This window comes from Rousettus aegyptiacus, unplaced genomic scaffold, assembly GCF_014176215.1.
Source record: "Rousettus aegyptiacus isolate mRouAeg1 unplaced genomic scaffold, mRouAeg1.p scaffold_m13_p_9, whole genome shotgun sequence".
Taxonomy (NCBI): Eukaryota; Metazoa; Chordata; class Mammalia; order Chiroptera; family Pteropodidae; genus Rousettus; species Rousettus aegyptiacus.
Genome location: NW_023416312.1, coordinates 67,969,080 through 67,986,424, shown reverse-complemented (window position 1 = coordinate 67,986,424; position 17,345 = coordinate 67,969,080). Strand labels below are relative to the sequence as shown.

The 17,345-nt window shown below is 36.4% G+C and overlaps 1 pseudogene; it reads left to right on the top strand.

Annotated features, from left to right (window-relative positions):
- Positions 1-13,190: 13,190 nt before the first annotated feature.
- Positions 13,191-15,253, top strand: LOC118607742 (annotated as a pseudogene).
- The last annotated feature ends 2,092 nt before the right edge of the window (positions 15,254-17,345 follow it).

Genomic DNA, 17,345 nt, shown 5'->3' with positions numbered 1-17,345 from the left:
GGGTACTAGACTAATCAGCAGGGTCACTTTGTAAATTATATAAATGTCTAACCACTATACTGTACACCTGAAACTAATATAAAATAATATTAAAGTCAACTCTAATTGAAAATATAAATTAAAAAATAGTACAATGAAAAAATAAATAAAAACAAAGACAAAACAAAATAAGCTGCTCAGTCAAATTTGAATTTTGGATTAAAAAAGGGATAATTTGTTATTGTAAGTATGTTTAAACATTAACACATGAATTCTTGTTTATCCAAAATTCAAATTTAACTGGATATCTAATATTTTATCTGACAACCTTACTCGTATGGCAAGGAAATGAGGCTTTACAACCACTCTTGTGCATCAACCAGTAATTGAGAGAGGGATGAAATTATGATTAGGCATCTCTCTGTAACCATGGAAAATTTTTGGAAAAAGACAACCAATAGCTCTCAGTCCACAAGATTCTCAGCATCTAGGGCAATGACTTCCTTAGTCCAGAAGTAGGAGATAGGAACAGCACACCACAGTTTCTACTTCACCTAGGAGTAAATCTAGCAAAAGATATAGAAGATGTCTACACAGAAAACCTTAAAAAACTTTGGAGATAAAATTGAAAAGACTTAAAAAAAATGGAGAGGCATTCCATGGCATGGATTGGAAGGCTCATACTGTAAAAATATCAATCATTCCCAAATCAGCAGCAGGTATTTTTATAGGAAAATGACAAGCTAATTATAAAATTATAAAAAAAGTTCAAGGATCAAGAATAGCTAAATAAATCTTTAAGAGCGATGAAGTTGGATGACTTGGACTGATCTGATTTCAAAATTTGCTATACAGCTATACTAATCAAGACAGTGCTGTATTGGCATAAAGATAGATCAATAGAACAGAATAGAGAGTACAAAAACACATACATATGGACCGCTGATTTATGACAAAGATAACATTGAGTGAAAAGTAGTTTTTGTCAATAAATTGTATTAGATAATTTAGATGTCTACATTGAATATGAAACTTAACCTCTATCTTAATATTAAGCCAAAAATTAATACCATATTTTTATCCATATGTGAAAGGTGAAACATCAAAACTTCTAGCAGATAATATAGGAGAACATCTTCATGAACGTAGGGTAAACTAACATTTTTTCACTCAAAAGACTCAAAAAAACAGTAAAGAAAATGATTGATAAATTGGCTTAACTTATATCAGAAAATATAATATAATATATCCATCAAAAGTTAATATTAAACTCCTCAGAAATGAAAAAGAACAGACTACTGATACAACAACATGGATGAATCTCAAAAATATTGTGGTGAGGGAAAAAAAAAGAAACAAAACACACTACATAGTTCCTTTGATGATAAATTCTAGAAAAGACAAACCTAATGTATAGTGACAGAAAGCAAAATAATGGTTGACTGGAGTCAGGTGTGGGGGATGGGAATTGCCTGGGAAGAGGGAGGAGGTGACTTGTTGGAGTGATAGAAATATTCTACACTTTGTGGTGGTGTATCTACTTGTCAGAATTCACTGCACGGTACACTTAAAATGGATGCATTTTATTATGTATATTGCATTAGACTTATTGTATATAAATTACATATCAATAATTTTGAGTTTTTTAAAAGGCATCATTATGAGAGCAAAGAAGAAAATTACAAAAGAGATGACATTTGAAACACATATGACTTTAAGAGTACATTTCCATAATATATAAAGAATTCCTACAGATTAGTATGAAAAAGATTAACAACTCAATAGATAATGGGCAAAAGAAATAAAGTGATGCAAATGAAAATGTACTCAATAGAGAAATTCAATTTATTCCATAATGAGTTACCATGATATACCTATAAAGATGGTCAAACCAACAACAAGTGACAAATACAAGTGTTGCCTAGAACACTCTTACACTGCTGGTGGGATTGTAAATTGATAAAATACTTTAAAAGACTGGCAGAGTGTACTAAAGTTGAACATATACATACACGACTTAATAATTCTACTTGTAGAATGTAGAAAGTCACAAGAGAAAATTGCCTCCCACCTTGATAGTGCAAGAAAGATAATTTACAAAATAACTTTTCTTAAGCCAGTCAGAGTTGAGTTATCAAGGCAACCAAATAAACATTCCAAAGTAAGACAAGTGCCTCTTAGGAGAGATGCAACACAGAACTTTTTCACCTTTGGCAGAGCACAAAATCAAAAATGGCCAACATGAAAACATGTAAGAAGAAATCAGCTAGAGTTTATCAAATTATTAAAGGCAAGTATGGGTGACAATCACTTTGGAATACCTAGAAGTCCTTGACACAAGAACTCACATTGGCTCACAAGCCTAATTCTGTGGAAATCTCCAGGTATTTGTGAAGATGATTGGAGGCAGTTCAGAAGAATAAAGTGCCCTACCTCCCTTTCGTGGTGCAATGTGTGATTAGCTGGTGTTTAACAGATAAGCGAAAAGTCCAGCTACTTCCCAGCATACTTCTTTCTTACAAAGTGAAGGTTAAACCATTGGTGGTGGGGCAACAAAGACTTTATCCCTTTCAGGCCCAAGTAAAAATACAGGGCAGGCGTATAACAATTCCCATCTGCCTCTGGGGGGAGGGGTAGAAAAATCCTCTTACTCTCAGGGCACAAGTATAGTAGCACCATTTGCAATAACCCCAAACTGGAAACAAACCTAATGCCCATCAACAGTAGAAATGTTGAATAAATTATATTTATACAATAGAATATTATAAAGCAATAGAATTAAGTGGATACTGCCACACTAAACACTATAGATGAATCCCTCAAATATAATATTGAATAAAAAACCAGCTTCACTAGAATACATGCTGTAAAATTTAATTTAAATAAAAAGTTAAAAAGGACAAATCTATGCTGTTAGAAGTCAGAAGAGTGGTTAACTATAGGGAGAAAGAATGACATGGTGATTGAAAAGCTCAAAGTCTCTTCTGTAGTACTAGAAATATTTTTAATTCTGACTGGTTACATTGGTCTATTCAGTGTGTGATAATTTATACAAATTAACATTTATTGATTTGAATACTTTTCTGTATGTATTTTATACATCAACGAAAGCAATCTATTTAAAAATAGAATAAGTTATATATGTAACTCTTTCACTTAGAGCCACCTTGTCTATAGAGCTAAGCATAAGCAAAACTGTGGAATAAAAAAACTCATAGAATTTGAAAATGTGCATATTATGTTCTTTCCCATAGACTGTGATTTGGATCTAAATATTTAATGCTAAATATCAATTTCTAACATAGATGGTTTCAAAGTGCCTTTAAATGATGTGACAGATAAATAGACAGATGGACATTTGAGAATTACTATACACAGATAAATCAATTTCATGGTTGAAAACAATCTGATAGAAATAAAACATTGAAGAGGGAGAAATTAACCCTAATGAAATGATGCTGATATTCTACAGTTCAGGTCATTACATACTAAATTGAATATTTTGGGAACATTTTGTTCTACTTCTCTATGTAAGTAGATGTTATGCTTTTAAGACACCAGTTTAATGTACTTTGTAGAAATTAATAGCAAGAAGATAAGATACTTGGCTAATAGTACATGCAGAACTTACAAGAAGCTTTCTTTACCATGATTCTCTCTTTATATTACTCTACCGAGTACCTCTGTCCAGATTATTGCACTATTTAGCAGTAGTCGAAGTATAAGCTACATTATATTAATTCAGGATGGGGTATACCTTTTTAAAAAAATTTATGGACCACTTTTGTGTGTATGTTCTTATTTTATTTTTATTTTTTATTTTTTATTTTTATTATTTTATTTTTATTATTTTTATTCATTTTAATTTTAACTAGTTTCAAGTACACAATACATTGGTTAGACATCTATGTAGTTCATAAAAATGATCCCCTCAATTGCTCCCTCCCTCCACTGACCCTCCTCCATCTAACCAACATATTAATGCTAACTGCATTCACTATGCCATGCTCCCCATCCCCATGACCATCTATCAGCTATTAATTTGTACTTCTTTGACCCTTTACCCCATTCTTCCAGCCCCCAGAACACCTTCCCCTCTGTTTGTCACTAAATTGTCTACTATATTTGAGAGTCTGTTTTTGATTAGTTTGTTCTTTTTATTCCTTAAATTCCCCATATAAGTGAAATCATATGATATTTATCTTTCTCTGTATGACTTAAATACCTTCTAGGTCCATCAAAGGAATATCTTTTGTTGAGCAGAAGAATAACTTTGCAAGGAGAGATACAAAAGGAGACCTAGCATGAACATCCAATTACAGATCTATTTTAGGAAAAGAAAACACTTATGAAAATTGAGAATCTGGCTAAGTCTTCATGTATTCCCAAGGGTACCTACATCTCAGTATGAAAACTGTTATCTTAGACAGTATGTGTGACCCTGTACCAAGTGTTTTGTTCTGTAAATTATCGTCACCGGAACCATAGAAATTAGAAGAGATCAAGTTTAATTTACTCTGATTACAATATGAAATCTATCTAAACAGTTTTAAGGGAATAAAGAATTAAGACCAATTCTGGATGTAGTCCTAGCTTAGAGGTAGAGCAGGGAACATAGTAACCTTGGAGCAATCCTTTAGCCCAGTATTTCCTGCTTTCCTTTTTCCAGTTCCTCCTTTAGAAATCAAAGATCTCATCTTTGTGTCTATACCACAAGATGAGTTAAGGTGAGCAAGGTTTCCCTCAAAGTAAGAGAAGTGTCCTTTAGAATGATGATAAACACATTGCAATAGCAATGAGAGTGGATCTTCTACGTAAATTAGCACCTACCACATTCGCTTTCCAGCCTGCAAAAATTAGCTGAAGATGTGTGGAGCAAGGCAAATGCTTGCTCTTGTCAGAATTCAAGGATAATGATATCATCCCCTCCCTTGTACAAAAGCAAAATGACAGGTGGCAGCTTGCATTTAAATTTTTTTTCAAAATATTTGCATATGAATTATGCAGATAAAAAAAATCTCCTTATCTTGGTAAGAATGGATTCTTATTCAGTGAGGACTAATAATCATTATTCTTGCCTGAAGGAATGATAAATATTTATAACCAAGTAACCACTCAAGGTTTAAATATCACATGGAGAATTTAGCTGTTCTTGCTGTGAGAGAAATGTACAATGAAATATAGTCTAGAGAGCTAAGGTTTCAAAGTCTCAAGCCCCTTTCTGGAGATTGCTTGGGTCAAGTCGATTGCTGCAATATTCGCTCCACAAAAAGCAGGCCGATATGGTTATTCCCCAGTTAAATGATAAAGCTCTATTAATGTTAGGTTCAGGTCTTGGTTCTTTTCTCTCTCTGTACAACCTTTCTTGATAATCTCATCTAGTTTCATGATTTTCATATCTTCATCCTACACCACTCTCCAAAATCAATTATATAATCAACAGCCTTCTTGACATCTTCACTTGGATGTCTAATATATATCTCAAACTGACTAAGTCAAAAATTGAATCTTGACTCGTACACAGTGTTCCTTATCTCAGTTGTTGGCAACTCCATATTTCCTATTGTTCAGGTTCAAAATCATGTAGTAATCCCTGAGTCACCTCTTCTCTTGCAGCTACATCCAATCCATCAGGAAAACCTGTTAACTCTACCTTCAAAATATATCCAGAGTCCATCCATTTCTTACCATAGTCACTACTTCTATGTTGGTTCTGACCACAATTATTACTTGCCTCTTATTACTGCTATAGACTCTTAAGTAGTTTTCTAGCTTCTAGCAAAAGGAATCGTGTTAAAGTATAATTTAGTGTCTTAGTTCATTCTGTTATGACAAAAATAGCATAAACTAGGTGGCTTATTATCAACAGAAATTTATTTCTCACAGTTCTTGAGGCTATGAAGTCCAAGATAAAGGCTCCGGCAGATTTAGTGTCTAGTGCAAGCCTGCTTCGTGGTTCATAGATAATCAACTTTTTGCTGTGTCCTCACGTGGCAGAAGAGTTAGAGATATTTCTGGGGCCTCCTTTATAAGGACACAAATCCCACTCATGAGGGCTCCACCCTCATAACATAATTACTTCCCAAAGGCACCTCCTAATACTATCACATTGGGGATTAAGTTCCTATAAAAGAATTTTTGCTGAGGTAGGGGACATAAATATTCAGTTTACAGCACTAAGATTTGAAAACCCCTAAGAACTTTGAACAGTATTGTCACATAGTGAGATCTCAATAAATATCTACTAATAAAATATAGATCTTTTTCTCTTTTTCTCCCTTCCATGAAAGTCATGTGTTTCACTTTGCCACTCAAAATGTAGGAACCTCATTCATTCATTTAACAAGGGTTTATTTGTTGAATGGCTATTATGTGTTGTGAAGGACTGAGGAAAGGACCTTATTGTGTGATTGTGGAAGACTCTGAGTGGGAGTTTCATAGCCTTACACAGATGGCTTCAGTTTTACTCCCTCTCTATAAGGAAGCCCCTGAATGTATAGTCCAGGCCTGATAATGAGAGACATAACTTCAGAAAGAGTGTAACTTAATACAGAATGGGATTTGCTATCACAATTTAAGCTACCTTAAAGCCAAACACTTATGAAATATCTTGGTATGGTGTATATACTCTGTGTGGTTGTGCCTGTGATTTCATCTGTAAGGCCTCAAGCTTCACAAACAGGGATTCTGGTGCCAAGGATGATTCTAAGAGATATATAGCTCAGGCAGAACTGCCGAGGCCCCATCACTTCTTTCCTGTTCCTTTTTCCCTAAAGTACAAAAGGGCACACTGCATGTTGGACAAAAATAATATGGGCAAAAGTCACTCTAGGTCTCTGGAAGATGAAAATAAGTTTACAGATAGACTCTAAGTGCCTCATATACACATATTCCAAATATTTACAGCACTTGATTCACTCCAATACTCTTGAAAATTGGCTTAGATTATGGAGATCACATATGTCAGTCATATAATTTTAGTAATGCTTCATTTATCCTGATCCACAGAAGAGTGTCTTCCAGGCCACTAATACTGATCTGCTAAAGTGTCAAAATGTATATAACCATTCTATCTTATAAACTCATAACCTTTGAAGAGATCTCTGATTTATCTAGTCCAAATCTTTTATATTATCTAGCCCAGAGTTTCATAACTGTGACAATATTGATGCAAAGGATATGAGTGTTAGGACATGTAGCAGCTAGTCTGAATATTAGTAATCTTTTGTATAGCCTCCTTAATTATCAGTTGTGCTCCAGGCAGAATAAGGGACCTGAAAGTTAACTGTTTAATCATCTCATTACTCCCATATCTGGGAACCCATATCCTGTTCGATGGAGTCTGAATAGTCTTCTCCGTATTTCACTTCAAGGCTGGCCAAAGTTGTTTCAAACCAGACCTCCATTCTTTTCATTTGACACTTTTGGCCCTTAGTAAAGGAAGAAAGACCTGTCATTTTTATTCTGTCCCTCTCAAGTACACACAGAAAAAAAATATGTGGGTATTTTATGTGGATGCTATTTATGCAAGCAGATTTGAAGTTTGCACAAGTTTATAGAGTGTGGATACAAAAAAAAAGGAGAGCTGCCTTCAATAGAAGAATTTGGCAGGCAGGGGCACAGGAAGAATGCATGTAAGATAACCTGGGAAGGTAGCCTAGTATATAGGTGAAATAAGCCACTGAATAAACAGATACTTAACTCCAGAGGTCAGAACAGTTGTCCAAATAGAGAAGCTTAATTACATGAGTGTACATCCTGTTATAAATTCCAGGATCACATCATCTTTCCCCAGAGGTAGCTCCTGGGCAGGGAGGGGCCTGTGGTGCATTCAGAGCTTGTGAGAAGTCACCTACCAATGCATGTACCAGAGTGTGTCATCTGTGTAGCATACATCAGGTCTGTATATGATGATGATGATGGTGATTAAATTATTACTTTAGCTTTTATGAATATTCTACTTTTCAGATTACTCTCACATCCATTATTTCTTTCTTTTCAAGAAGAAACCAAGACATAGCAGAAATAAGTGACTTACTCAAGATCCCACAGCCAGGGCAGAGCAGAACCGAAATAAAACCCAGGTCTGCTGATGCTAATTCACTTTCTACTTAATTAAATTGAATCAACTGTCTTAACTTATTAATGTTACTTAATGGTCAAAGGAGAGAAGCCTCTCTGGTTCCCCAGAAGTTGAAAATGCCTGTGGGTTACCACAAACCTTAGTTCAAAGCAGAATCTAAATTTCCAGGAGAGCATCAGAAGTGAAGGAAAGAAGAGTCTTTAATTCTGGTGTTCTACACCAGAAGAGAAAGAAGCTCCCATAATAACCAGAGAAACCTAGCCAGAAGTACAGACTGGGATCACAAGAGGTATTTGGCTTGAATAAGAAGAGGAGGACCTTAAGTTAGGTACAGAGAAATCCATGACTAAGAAGATAGATGAGACCTTTTCTCAAGTTTAATGAAGTGGGACCTATTGCCTATGTGGTTGTAGTTTGTACTTTCCTAATATCCTTATGCTTAGGCAGGTAGCATAAGGTTACAAAAAGAGTATAGAGATGAAAGTCAGAACATCCAGGCCAACAATCACGAGCATTCAAATCATAAGGTGCATCATAGGCCAAATCATCCTATTTGTGAGTCAGACAAATCTCTGATACCAACATTAAACTCCAATAACTCTTTCTGATTAAGTCAGGTGACCTTCCCACGTTGTCTACAAAGTTCTCATATTAAGTAATTCAAACAGGTGCAGAAAGTATTTCATATTGGTGCTTTGAAAGCCTTAATCTATGATGGCTAAACCCTTATGTACCTGAATTACATCTAGCCAGAGGAATGGCAACCAGCAGAAATAAGTTGGAAGTGTCTGACTCCTGTATGTTCGTCTCTGAAGGCCGATATGTAAAGACTGACTTTTTATATATTTTAAGATAAAGTACCATTGACCTTTGAACAATGAGGAGTTAGGGGCTGCGGAAACCTATGCAGTTGAAAATCCACATATTACTTTTAATTTCTCCAAAACTTAAATTGTCCCTTAGTATCTGCAGGGGACTGATTTCAGGACATCCCACAAATACTCAAATCTGTGGATGCTCAATGGTGTCGATTAATGCATACAGTTGTCTCTATAAATCTTAGGACTCCCAACTGTGGATCAAAAACAGTATAAATATTGAAAAAAATCTGCATATAAGTGGACCCAGTTCAATATCAGTTCAAACACATGTTGTTCAAGGGTCATGTATAAATAAATTAACATGGCTCTTCTATGACTTATTTCTCCAACCAATTCTCTCATCTTTCTTTGTCTTATACCGTATGTTCCAGCCAGACTACTTTTTTTTTTTTCCAGTTCCTTGAAAGTGCCAACCTCTCTTTCGTCTCTGGACTTATGTGTATGCTATTTCTTCTGGAACTTTCTTCTTACCCTTGTAATGCTGCCTCGGCCTATTAATCCTTCAGGCACCAACTTAAAAGTATTTTCCTCTGAGAAGTTTTTTTTTTTGGCCCTCCCCAACACTTGATTTGGCACCTCCTCCATGCTCCTTTACACAATGACATACCCACCATCTTGTATCCTATACACTGATTATAATTACAGTTAACCTTTACCAGAGAATGAGCTCCATAAGGGGCTTTGTCACTGCTGTGTACCCATGCCTGGAACAATACAGGACATACAGCAAGTATGCAGTAAATATTTTTAATTAAATTAATAGAAACAATAATTTGAACTCAGAAAATGTGTCATGTTATAAAGCATTTGTAGAGGTAGGATGTTAGTCTATACCAGTAAATAACTGAGACTTTGTTTAGCCTAGTTTGTTATCTTTTCCCCATTTACTGGCCATTTTATTATATATATTTCTTTTTCTTGCTCTTACTTACCTCTCTTTTAATATCACTCTGCTCTCTACTCCTTCCCAACTCTGGTCTTGTAGCTGCTCGTAGATGCCTCTGTCATTCTTCCTGTACTCCCCAGCAATAATCCATATTCTGGGACTTGTTGCCCCATTTTCACCTCCATCCTCCCTCATGAAAAATGATCCATCTTCTTTCCCCAGATCTCAATGATCTAGATGATCTTATAACTAGAATGCAGTTCTAAGTTATAAAGTTATGTCAAAATACTGATGCCTAACCCAATTTCTTTAAGTTTTAGGACATCCAAAATGTTGATAAATAAACAATCCATTTCTGAAGCCCTAGTGCTTTAAGCCAGTGAAATAAATCTGTGATATTGGAATTTTAGTGGAGCTTCATGTTTGTGAATGGGTACTGTTGGACAGTGGTGGGTATGTTGTGGAGGGGGCACCCTCCAAACGACGCAATGACCTAAGTAATGACCTATGTGGTGTCACTATGAGTAGTGATATAAGCATGAAAGTAAAAAATCTAAGTCAATCACATTTACTGTTTTGGGAGGAGCTCAGAAACTCTGTTAAAATTAACTTTGCAACTATTGGATGAAGTGGATTTCCATTACTAGTGTTCTTCCTGTTCCATTCAATTCAACAAGTTCTACTGAGTGGTACTGAAGAAATTGATACTAGTGTTTCTAAAATAAAAAAAAAAGAATTCATATTTCTGTAATGGCTAACTAAAGCAAAGCCCCTTACTAATCAGAAATGATTTTGCTCTCCCTCCTTCATCACTCACCTCACCCAAAAATATCCTCCATCAGTGCCTCTGGCTTCCTCTTGCTCTGTATCTCACTATGGTAACCTCCTGAATGTCCTATTTATGGGTCAGTTCTCTAACTGCTAAATACTTTCTGTTTAATATGGAGAGTGTGTCATAATTATGTCAGTGGTGCTGAAGGTTAATGGTGCTGAAGATTAATGGTGCTTCAGATAATTAGCTTTTATTTTAAAAATACAGTAAGAAAAACAAGAGTACCTGAAATTAAAGGGCATTTCATAAAGTACAATTGAACAGGGAGCAGGTATCTATTTTTGTTGTCAAATCATGTCAAAAATGTTTGTCTCTTGCTTGTTTATCTTATGAATGATTGTACTTAGGCTGAAAATATCAGAAGCTTGATAATGCTTGGTCCTGCTCTGGCATAAGTGTGAGTATAGGGCTCCCTGCATCTATGGTCACTTGACAAACTGCTATGGACTCCTGGAGATGACACCACAATAAGCAGGGAATTTATCTCACAGGTAACCCTCTGCCCATTTCCCAAAGCATTTTCTTCTTGCCCTTGATTTAAAAGCAATTGTCCTCTTGGGACTAATTTCAATGTAGATAGCACCTTCCCCTGGAGACCCTCCAGCATTTAATAGAAAAAAATGATGATAAATCTGTTGGTTTCCCAGCTGATAGAAAATCACAGAACTTTTCAGAGATGCTTCATTTTCAAGTCATGCTGTCTGGCATCAAATGGGCCTTTGCTGCCAATCGTCAAACCTTTCATTATTTTCATTGACTTCCCTGTGTTCTCATTACAAAGTCTGTTTCAGAGCTGATCTCTCCTTAAATCTCAAACTCAGTTATCTCTCACCTCCACTCTTACTGAGCAGATACATTTGCCTCTTCCTTGGGAAGAGAAAAAGGGAAACTGAGGTCTGATATAAAAGAAAAGAGGTAAGATGAGTTTCAGAGTATACTTCGTGCTTTTTGCCATGTAACCTTGGGAGAGATACAGCTCAGGCCTTGAGACGCTATTTCTGTGTATCGGAGACAAGGGATCTGAGATGTGATAGGATGACTAACTATCCTGGCTTGCCTGGGACTAAGGACCTACCTGGCAAATGAACTCTGAATGTTAAAACCAGGACAGCCCCAGAAAAACCAAGGTAGTTAATTACCCTATATGTGGGAAAAGGGATGAGAGAGCCTATTGGGGAAGATATTTTTAGAAGCAACTCTAAACTGTGTAGCACCTTAAGCTATGTTTATTACAATGAAGCTTATCCAAAAATTTTCTTATCAGATCCTGCCTCTGTTCATCTCTGTGATCTCATGTCTTATCACTCTCTTCTTTGCTCATTTTGTTCCAACCACACTAATCTTCTTTCTATTTCTTATTCATCCCAAATTTAGTCCATGCTGTGACTCTTATTTCTTCCTGAAAACAATCTTTCTCTAGGTCTTCACATGGCTTGTGTCTTCCTATCTTTCAGATCTTGACTCAAATTTCACATCATCAAAGAGACCATCTTTAAGTGTTCCCTGTAAAGTGGTCTTCTACTTCTACCCAGTCTCTTGCATGTTGTTATCTTTCATTTTCATCATTGTACTTAGTGCTAGAGCAAATAATCTTATTAATCTGTTTATTTTTTTATTGTATGTCTTCACCTCTAAATGAAAGCTCCATGATGGCAGGAGCCATGCCTTTTCTGTTGATTGCTCTATCACTAGCACCCAGAAGAATAGCGAGAGTTCACTATTTTTCTGTTAAGTGAATGAACAAATCCAAGTGCACTGCAAGATCAATGTCTTTGGTGGGGATATTACAGAATTTCTAGCTAAGATATCATAGCTCTAGTTTCAATTTCTTAGAGGGACATTTGCACAAAAGGGATTTGAATATGTCTGTGTCTTGCAATTTTCTCTGGATCTTTGATAGAGGATAAAAAAGGGTCTAGTTATCTGGGACTGCCATAAATTATTGGTAGAAGGTGGCTGTCAGAATTGGAATATAGAGAGTTTAGCTTCCTTTGAGTGAATAGTTCAGCAAAAAAAAAAAATTAGCCCTTCAATTGGAATTCAGTTGCCATGAAAGAGTATAAATTCATCAGAAGCAATTATAGAGCCTCCTGATGCCTGAACTTTTAATTAGACAAAATGAGAATATAATTAAAGGAGAGAGAGAAAGAAGAGAGAAAAAGAGAGAGAGAGAATGAGATAGATAGATATCAGGGTTTTAACAGGAGTCTTAAGCACATTCATGAAGCCAGGACTCTCCTCATAGAAGATATTCCATTAGACTGCCCAAATTTAGCAAAGGAACTTCTTTTCTGGATGGAGAAGGTAGAGTGTAAAGGTTGGGTTACAGAATAATGTAAGAAAGAAGCAAAGGTTACTGTGAGGTTACAACTCTTGGAGCTGCCTCTGAAGAGGGGGTCATTCAATTAGAATCATAACAGCCCAGTCAGTCAGTCTTGAAATAAAAAGAACAAAAAGTAAATTATAAGTTGTGTTTTGAACTTTTTGGAGATTGAACCAACAAATGAACTGTAAAAGTGATCTATCTCCATGGGTAAGTTGTGGGGGGAAGTGATAGAGAAAGAATGAAGGATGACTAAAAACAGAGACCTTAGGGAAAAATAGGGGTAGGCAGGGGGACTTAGTTGGTATTCTAAAGCTAAAATAGTTGCTAATTGTGTGTGTGCACATGCATGTGTACCTGTGTGTTAGGGTATACTACATGTCTTTTTTCCCTCCAATTGGAATGGCAATTTACCTGGAGAATAATTTTGTCCCTAGAAAAAGAGCCTGCTATGTGATTGGATAAATAAGCTCTCAAATTTCGGATGAGTTTTTGTGCAAGGTTACATGTGTGTATGTGTGTCAGTGCTGTGAATATTTTCTTTCTTTGTTATGTGCTGGCCAATATCAAGTTAATTTGATTTAGAATAACTAAAGTTTTTCTTTCCTTTTTTTCTGTTTCTTCTCTAGAACACAGAGAATACTCTGCCTCTCTAGGCCATGAATAACTCCAGGGACGTTGGATAACTGGGCTTGTAACTATCTTAAATGACTCATTGTGCCTATCAGGTTTAATGAAGTGCTTCTTCTCCATTTTCTTATAAGTATAGAGTAGGAAAAATGCCACAAAATTACTGAGAGATGAATGGAATGAGGAAACTCACATACCATAATATTCTTGTGAACAAAAACCAAAGACAAATGTTGAAATGAGTTTAGGAAAGGGAATCAAAGAACAGATGGCAGACATGTATAGTAATACTGTACGAGTATGAAAGAATGAGGATAAAAAGTTCAAAAATGTGTCAAATAAACATAAACAAGAGTCAAATTTTAAAAAATGGTACTTTTTAAGAATTCCTCTTAATGCTATTCTGATCTAGGTTCTTTCGTAAGCAACAAAAACAATGGTCGACTGAAGTCTGTGCTGCTTTAAGGTTTCCAAGTTTCTTCTCTATGTTTATTAACACTTTAAAAATTAAAAAGAACGTGCCCTTTCTGTGAATCCTTATACAATGAATTTTGGTCTTAATACTGGGTCCATAAATTTAATTTAGCACTTGAGACCTGAGATAAGGGAGAAGGACTAAGCCTGGAACTAAAGAACATTCATGTGTTAATAATGCACAACTTGATTTTAAAAGACCTGGAGGGCTTACATCTGCATCTGTCTCTGCCTGTGCAATAGCTTCCAGGAGCATGGCCTCCACCAACACCACAACCTTCTTGACCTCCTTGGACTCCTCAGCCTCCATACCTCCATGTCTGGATGGTTTGGGACTGAAATGCCAAATCCAAGCCATAGCAGCATCTGAGCACTATGCCATCACCTACCCATGCTGCACATGTTGCTAGAGGCACTGCAGGCTTGAAAGCAGCCCTGGGGCACCTCAGTAGTGGCCACTGAGGTTTACATCCTGTGAAAGTATCCTATAGTAGATGTCATCTGGCTCAAGTATCTGCTGAAGTGGGGCTTGGACATTAGCAAACAACATGGCCTCCTCGTCAGGCCCACCAACTCTGAGGCCAAGGTGGCCACTGGCAACTTCAAATTAGTTCCCAAACACACACACACAAAAACAGCCCATAAAGACATCCACCATGACTGCTCTCACGGGACCCAGTGATGCCAAAGAGGAGTTCCCTAAGAAAGGTGGTAAGATGAAGGACAGAGAGGCAAGAGTAGGCATGGCCAGAAAGGAAAACTGACTGCCAGACAAAGCCACAAATGCCCTTCCTGGTGCCAGTGAGCCTCATGGGAAGTCAAAGATCAAAAGCAGAAGAAACGCCCAGCAGATGACAAGGCCCACAGGAAAACCAAAGCTTGGGGTCAGAGTTCAAAACCCACAGTCAATGAGGGTGAGAATGGTGTTGCTTCCTTGGCTGAAAAAAGGATGAAGAACAAGGTTCCTAAAGAGGCTGCTGCCCAGGGGGCCGCAGAAGGGCTGAAAGCCAAATCTGCTGCTGCTCATTAGCAGAGTTGGTCCAAGATGGTACCTATATCACTGGCTAGGAAGACAACAGTTCCCAAAGGCACAAGAAGGCCTGGCATGTCAACCAAGTCCTCTTCATCTAAAGGGGCCAGTAAGAAGGTAGAAGCCAAGAGCTAGAGGTGGGATGGAGAGAGACTAAGATTCTGTTGAAGTTTTTATTTCTCAGCAAACCATCACTCTATTTCACTTTAACCTATTAAGCAATAAAGATTTTCCCCCTTAAAAAGAAAAATAGAACCTGGAGGAGAATAGAGTGAAGTTGATATTGGAAGAAGTCGAAGAGTAAAAAGGATCAGTAGTAGAACTGTATCTGCAAAAAGATGAGCAGTGAGTAAGGGGTGGGGAATATGAAAGAAGACAGAATGAGACTCAGGCAGAAGAGGCTTAATGTATATAACTCATGTTGGAAAAAAGGGCTATTAACAGGATATTTACATAACAAATATTTTTTCTTACTGTTATTATGATTATTCTGCATTAAGTGTGTATAAGAGCCTCTGGGCCTTTCCATGTTCCCACAGGAACTTCACTTTGACTTAATAAATGACTGCTCCCATTTGAAAAATTGTAGCTTTCAAAATGTGCATTAGTTCTCATCAGGGGGAACATATATTGCCTGCATCAGGAAATTGTGCCGTGTTGTGGCATCCAGGAAAGTAGCTTCAGAGAACCAAAAATAAAGCATGCTTCTTAAAGAACTTGAATTTCAATGCCTTTCACAATGGCCAGCCAGTATTAACTAAGAAAGAACTGTCAGAAGCACCAAGTAGGTAAAAAATAGACTCATATTTCTTTTTCCTCATTCTTAATCAATTGGGGAATGAAAGAATAGGAGTAAAAGAGCTATTAGGAAGAGAAAAAGAGAGATTATCCTCTTTCCTAACAGTAGATCCTTGAGCTAGGGAGAGGGAGAACTGAAGTTTTAATTTACATTGGCTAGATTTTTTTATTGAGTATAAAGGTCTAAATGTTCAAAATGAAGCTATCCTTGTAATTGAAAGAATTTGAAAGGCTATACACTCTTACTAAGGATAATAATGGGTCAAGAAAGGGAGAGTCTCAATAACATAATTTAAGACAATAAAGAGTGAAAAAAAAATATTTCCTGTTCGGACCTGTTCAGGTTCTGGTTATCATTTATTAATTAACTGGCTGCAGTATCTAGTCTTCTTCATAGACAAATAAGACATTTCTTATATTTAACTAAAAGGTATAATTCAGTAGGTTTGATATGTTGTAGACCTACTATTTTCAAAACCTAAAAATAGAAATTTGTTGTTTGCCTCTCCAGCACCTATACTCCAGTGATGAGGCACTAATTGTCCTTTGAGAAATTCATTCCTTTTTGACTATTGGTCAGTATAGTTTGGATGAGGTTGATTGTACCCACTAAATCCAGAAATGAGCACTGATTGGTCTAAATAAATTAGCAAATATCAACTCCCCCACCCCAGCAAAAAAATTATTAGTTTATGAATGAGCATTTGACCTAATTTATGGTAATTATGGACAATACATAAGACTAAGGCAGAAATGTTGTTTTCCTATATAAATGTTGTTTTCCTATATAATATAGGGAGAGTGAAAGGTCTAGCATGGAGCAGCCATTTTGCTACCTTGAAGAGGGAGAGGTTAGCGCTGCTAAATACCTACCAAGTGGAATATGAGGATGAAGACAGTATGGCAGAAATCAGAATAGAAACATGTAGAGAGTCTGGGATGTCAGTGGCATTGTTTGTTTGAGCTATTGTATAGAGCTTTGTTTGACTCTAGAATTTTAAATTATATGAGTCCCTTTATTACATAATTTCTCTGAGTTGGATTTTCAGTCATTTAAAACATAAGAGTTCTAATGGATAAATTAAATTAGTTGTATCCTGGTTTCTTTCTACAGCACTATATCAAAGGTTGAGGAAAGGTTATTACAAATCTACCTGGATCAGAGGAAATATAGCTAAAAGCAGACGACTATGGGTTGGTCTGCAGCATGAATTTTAAACGTAAAGTGCCATCTTGGCCTCAATTTCTCGACTCTCAATTTGAAGACTAAATTCTGTGAACTGACTTCCTTCTGCAGGGAGGGAGCTAGGGAAGATCTCCCCCACAAGTGTTTATAACAATGTTTAAATTATCATCTCAATTATTCTCTGTGTTCTCATCTGAGAACTCTGCATATCAATAAACGAACTCTGTGCGTATTCAGAAGGTT